Consider the following 6,108-nt stretch of genomic DNA (forward strand, 5'->3'; position numbering starts at 1 on the left):
GGACGAGCTGTGTGCCGAGAACCTGCATCCCCCATCCCCAGCAGGCAGGACTCGGTCCTGGCCGTGGACACTGTGCCAAGAGCTGTGTCTGCTCCACTGGCTCGTGTGTCCATGAGGGAGGCACAGCTGGAGCCACTGGGACTGCAGTAGCTGGAGGCAGCAGTGGTCAGGCATCCATGATCAGAAGTCTGGCACTGTTCAGGTGTTGGTATAATATTTTTCTGGATCAGCAGATTTAAAATTGCACTGTACCATAAATATTAAAATGAAAATCGGAGCTGATATTAAAAAAATGCCACTGCTCAGTCATGTATCCTGTCTGATTTTTCTTTTTCTCTTCTTTCATAAAGAGCATTCCTAAGGCTATGAGATATCTAGGAAGCATGAGTTTCTGTGGGAATCCAAGCTTGTTACCAGTTAATCAAATACTCAGGGCACTCTTTTATAATATTTCTTTCATGGTTTGGAAGGGGGATGTATGGCTGATGGGATGGACACTGGGAACAGAGGGTTTTGGGAAACATAAAGCCAGCAATCCCATTTGACAGCCCACGCAGGGACACCAACACAGCAGTGTAACTGCTGATGGAGCAGATGGAGGGAAAACACTGACATGGGTCTGGCTTACAGGCATCCACCACCCAGAGATGGAGAACAACTCTCATGATCAGAATCCCCTCCGCTGCGAGGTCTGGTCATTCCTTGTGCTTTACAGGTAAAATTCCAAGTGGGATTGTGTAAGTTATTTGACTGCTCCAAACACGCCGGTGAGCACAGCAGCTGACTGGGCCAGGCTTTCCCTTCCCTGGTTACAGCAGGTTGTGAGCTTTGCAGAGTGTGAAATCACTGGTTCAGGCAGCTGAGGATGCCAAGGCAGGGAGCAGAACCACCACAGATCAGGACTTGTTTGCCGGTGCATTAATGTGCTTAATGCCCATGAGCAGTGCAGGGCACATTCCAGGGCGTGAGCTTTTGCAGCACCTTGAAAGCACTTCCTGAATACTCAGGGACTCCTCTTTCCCCCCCCAGTGCCTCACAGAACACCTGAAGAACATGTGTCTGGGTCGCTGCCTGTGCACCACCCTCGCCCGCTGCATCCGACAAGTGCCAGCCTGTTGGGGTTTGGATCGGGATCCTGAGGAAGAGCAGCCCTGCATCTCAGGGAACGAGGCTTCCCACATCACCACAGCCAAGTGGAGATCTCCAGGGGAAAGCAGATGCAGAACTCAGCACTCTGTCACTCAGATTTCTCCTCCTCATTGACTCTGCAGATCCTGCTATTTTAAGGAGCATCCATTGGAAAGGTAACGGCAGAGTCTGACTGATGCTGTTTCTGCGTGTCTGTTAAATTGCTGAATGACTGTTTAAGAGGTTTTCTGACTGTTTAAGAGGTTTTCTGACTGTTTAAGGGGTTTTCTTCCAGGCATTCAAAACTTCCTCTGACTTTACATCCTTCTCTCTCTCTTCTCATCCCCCTTTTCTGTCCTGCCTTTGTCTCACGGGGCTTTAGGCACATGAATAGTGAAATGACTGCAGGTGACAGACCTGATGTCTTTCTTAATGCTTTTAATTTCTTAATTCTCTTAATTCTCTCCCAGGGTTTTAGAGATGGACTGGTTAGTCCATTTTTGAGAGGTGACACTGTGGCACACTGTGGTCTGTGTGCAGCTATGAATATGTAGCACGGGTCAATCCTCATCCTCCATGAGTAAATAAGGGCTGTGTTAGACACTGGGCAGAATATTTTGAACATGTTTTATTTAAAATGGAACATCCATGCACAACAACCGTGACAACAACAACAAAAGAAGAGCAGGTAAGATGGCTCAAATAGGGAAAATATATACTGCTTTTTAACTGCTGTAAATTCCAACCTACATATACAGCCACTACATCTGTTTCCAGGTGATGGGGAAGGATTATTTGGAAGGGAACGAATGCACAAATCAGAGTGCTAATACCAGAGAGCGCATTTCCCAGGAGCTGATGATCTGATATGGTGATTTGAAGTGAGACTGAAAGCTTTTAAGCCAGCTGGATATTAATTGCCAGGAACTGTGGATGCAAAGGCCAGAGCTGCTTGTTCCAACCACAGTGAAACCATTAAGTAATATCCTCTTTAGAGGCCAGTGTGCAAGCCTTGCACTGCCTCTTACGGGGTGTTTGAGGCTCCTTGCTGAGCAGGGCTCTCCCTCTCTCTTTGAGATATATTCTTCTATAAAGGGGAAAGTATGCTTGGAATTGATTAGCCATTAAGAAATTATATTTGGTATTTAGGGTTGGATGTTTTTTTTAATGGAAACCTGAAAAAACCACAGCATGAGTAACCCAATAACAACTCATTTGTTTTCTTAACGAGTGCAAAATACTTATGTAAAGCACAGGAGTTATCAAGCAGGATTCTCTTGCCACAGAACAGGTACAACGCAGACAGTAGGATTTAAATCTCCTTCATGTTGTCTTAAAAATGGACCTCATTCTCGTGGGAATGACTTCTAGCTCCCATCATCACTTTAAACTCCTGTCATCTTCCTCTTCTTCTGAACTGACAGAGTGCACTGGTGAGGAGCCACCGGGAGAGGAGGGACTGTGGGCACTTTGCTCCTGCTGAGTGTCCCTGCAAGGACCTTGCCTGCAGGAAAAAACCACTGCAGGGCTGAGCCAGCCAACACTGGGGCACTGACAACCCCGAGGAAAGCAAGGACTGGTTTCTTGATCTCTGAAACTGGATGCATCTGTCCCTAGTTTGGATCTCTGAGTCATTCAAGTCTGCTTTTATAATCCAAAGGAAACAGGCACGTCTGGGTTGATGTCAAGGACACCCGTGTGAAACACAGCATTTGTGAAAAGGCTGTTTCTCAGCATGGGGTAGAAGGGAAGCTTAAGGTGGCAAACTTGCACCTAGACTAGAACTTTTACATGTCTTCTTGGAGCTCACACACTTTGGGATATGGAGTGATTGCACTTCTATCCCTCATTGAAAGCTGCCCAGGCTGTGAGCAGCTCAGCAAACACGCCCTGGCCCAACCACTCAGCACATGCTTCAAAGAGGCAAAGGGTTGAGCAGAGTCTGAAATGCAGCAGATGGACCAAAGGCAACCATTAAACCTGTCAGAGGCTTTGTACCCACTGCTCCTCCCTAAACACAGGCCAGGAAAACCCATCTCTCGGTCCATTTCTGTCTTTCTCTGTGGAACAGATGTTGCTAACACCAATCTGGGATGCCCTGTTCCATGGGTGAGACCCAGCTCCTCTTTTCCATGATTTTTTTTTTTCTTGGTTTCTCTATCTTCCAATTTACCTGACACGACAGGAATCACAGTGAACTGCTGGGATCTCCCTACAGTCACATTTCTTAATCCAAATCCACATTACTGCTGCCTTCCCCACCTTCCACATCTATCAGCAAAGTGCTCTGACACATTCAGAAAACCTCTGCAGAAGCTTTTTCCTCAGGCCAAGCCTCTTAGCAAAGGATCTCCTCCAAACCAGCCCTGCTCCTGTGTCCCCTCATCCAGCTTTCCCCACTCCCTTACCATGGATTTTCTTGCTCTTGGGGAAAACGAGCACAACCCTCCCCTTGGGTGTGGACTCCTCATCAGGTGCTGAAGGAGTTGCACCTTTCTGATCTCTCTCAGCAGCTTCTCTTTGCACTCCTGGGTGAAGGTCCTGCACTCTGCTCCTACAGCAGGCTCTCCACCTCCCTAGAGAGCTGATTCCTGTGCTTTTGGAGAGCCTGGGGAGTGATATCCCCCTCTCACGTGCACTTTTGGGATCACTGCATTGCTCTGCCCTGCTGAGCTGTGTAGGGGTTAATGAATTCGTGCTTATGCAGCTCTTTGAAGATGAAAAGTGCCATGGCAGGGCTCTGTTATTGTTACCATGTATGAAGAGGTCTGTACCAGACCCAACCGTATTGTGTTTGGCCACTGGATGTCACAGCTGCTCAACACACAATGCAGCTGAAAGCAGAAAGGAAAAGTGCTTACCCAGCAATGGGCAACAGCAACTTCCAGAGCCTTTCCTTGTTCTGTGCACAGCCTCTGTTTGTCAAGGGGCTGGGGGTTTTCTCCTCTGTTTGTGCCCTGCTCATGTTGGTTTTCAGAGGGATTGAGCAGCAACTGTGCTTCCTGTGCCTGTCATTACACTGTGAGGTCAGGAGCAAAATGAGTGTTTTTATGGGAGGAGGTGCAGATATGTATAAAACACCAACAGCACAGGGAAGGTGAACAGGTATTTGCACAGGCTGACAAGCTGCTTTTTCACTGAATTATTCCCTTTCTGTCCCACCACCATCCAGTGCACAGCACAGAGCCCTGGAATGATGGAAAAATTTCCTCAAGGCCCCCCCTCTACAGCACTCCTTCAATCCCCACGTTCAGGCCACATTCCTGTGTTCCTCACACTAAATGCAGAGGGAAGTTTGACCTCCCCCTTCCTAACCCTCCCTTCACGTTTTGGGCTTTTTTTCAAAGTCTCAAGCAGAGATCCAGAACGTGAAGCCACTTTCAGCAAAGTCCACAGAGCAGCCCTACAGAGACATTACAAGAATTGTAATTACATTTCCTGGAAATGAAAACGAAGAGGGATTATTTGACAATGTTCTCTGCTTTTTATGGCATCACACTGTCCTTTTCTCCACCTTGGGGAAACAGTGAGTGAAAAGCTGCTCGTGCCCACGGAGCAGTGAGGTGATAACCACCCCAGAACTGATGTGAACATTAAAAAGGGAAAACTATTTTAAGATAATCCAAGGGTTATAGCTATAACTAAGAGTAATTGGCTGAAACTGAGCAAAAGAAAATTTAGGTTGACAGTGAACTGCAGGTAGATAATGCTGAGATCTGTTAGACCATGAAATGGAATCCAGAGGGAACCTCTCTGCTTCAAAATGGGCAAATCCTGCTTTTAGGAACACTGGTGTAAATCTCTGGTGTCTGTCTCTGACTGCCTCAAAGCCCATTTCTACCACAAAGCCTCAGTAGAATCAGTAAGTGTGTCAGATTTTGTAGCAGTAGAAGGTAAGAAGGTGTCCCTGCCCACGGCAGAGGGTTGGACTGGGTGATCTTTAAGGTCCCTTCCAACCCCAATCATTCCGTGATTCTATGATTAAATTTAGTCACACACATCAAAATATTATATAGGATGAAGGAGGTCTGAGGGGATTGTGTGAACTGGAGAAATGAATTCCAGCACTTTTCTACCTCTTGTGATCTCCGTATGTACTTGAAAACCAGGGGGGGCAAAAAGAGGGGGGAAAAAACCCACATGGGAAATTTCAAAGAAACGAGGGTGAGTTTTGGAAGGAAGATGTGAAAACATTACAGGAATTGCTGCATAAAAGAATCCCCTGTTTCAATCTGTGCAGCTATTGCCAGCTTTACTCGTGGGTCTGGGCCTGCCTGCACTGGCTGATTTTGGTCTTTCATAAAACTTGTGGATACTTTCACTCACCCAGCACGACCTCAGCAGACAGATCTCTGTTTGAAGAGGCTTTAGACTCACTTAGGAAAACCCAGATAGCCTGATTGAAGGCAATCTGTCCATCTCACATCAAACAGCCTGTGCCTGCTCAAATGTTTGCTGGACTGGGGAGTGATGCAGCTATTACTGCAATTCCTGACGAAATTCCTGCTGATTCAGAGGGAGAGGAGTTAACCCTTTCAAGTTCTGGGTCAAAGGAGCACTGAGGTTTTGAGCCAGCTACTTCAATGCCATGTCAAGGTTTTAATGTGTCTCCCAATACTCAGAATGTCAGACTTGAGCCGAGCTTTAGGCCAGCGAGGAGAATAGCCCTGGAGAAGCAGGATTTAAAAGATGGCAAAGAGTCAGGGAAAACTGTAGAGATAAAAGTGAAGTGCATGGAAGCCAATGATGTGGGATAAAAGGCTTATTTCCTACTGTAGTCGAGGCGGGAGGGGGGAGGCTGAAGTCTGTGTGAAAGCAGCCTGCCCTTGGGAAGAAACAGTGCCAGGAATATTCATGGCTGAGATACACAGCTTTAGATTTTCTCACTGGATAAATCCTGTTAGACCCACAGTCCTCACCTGTGAACCACTAGTTTATCTCAAGTCCTGCTGTGCTAACTGGAGTTCCTGAGCACTGTGT

The sequence above is a fragment of the Corapipo altera genome, unplaced genomic scaffold (genome assembly GCF_003945725.1).
Source record: "Corapipo altera isolate COAL_440 unplaced genomic scaffold, ASM394572v1 301, whole genome shotgun sequence".
NCBI classification, from domain to species: domain Eukaryota; kingdom Metazoa; phylum Chordata; class Aves; order Passeriformes; family Pipridae; genus Corapipo; species Corapipo altera.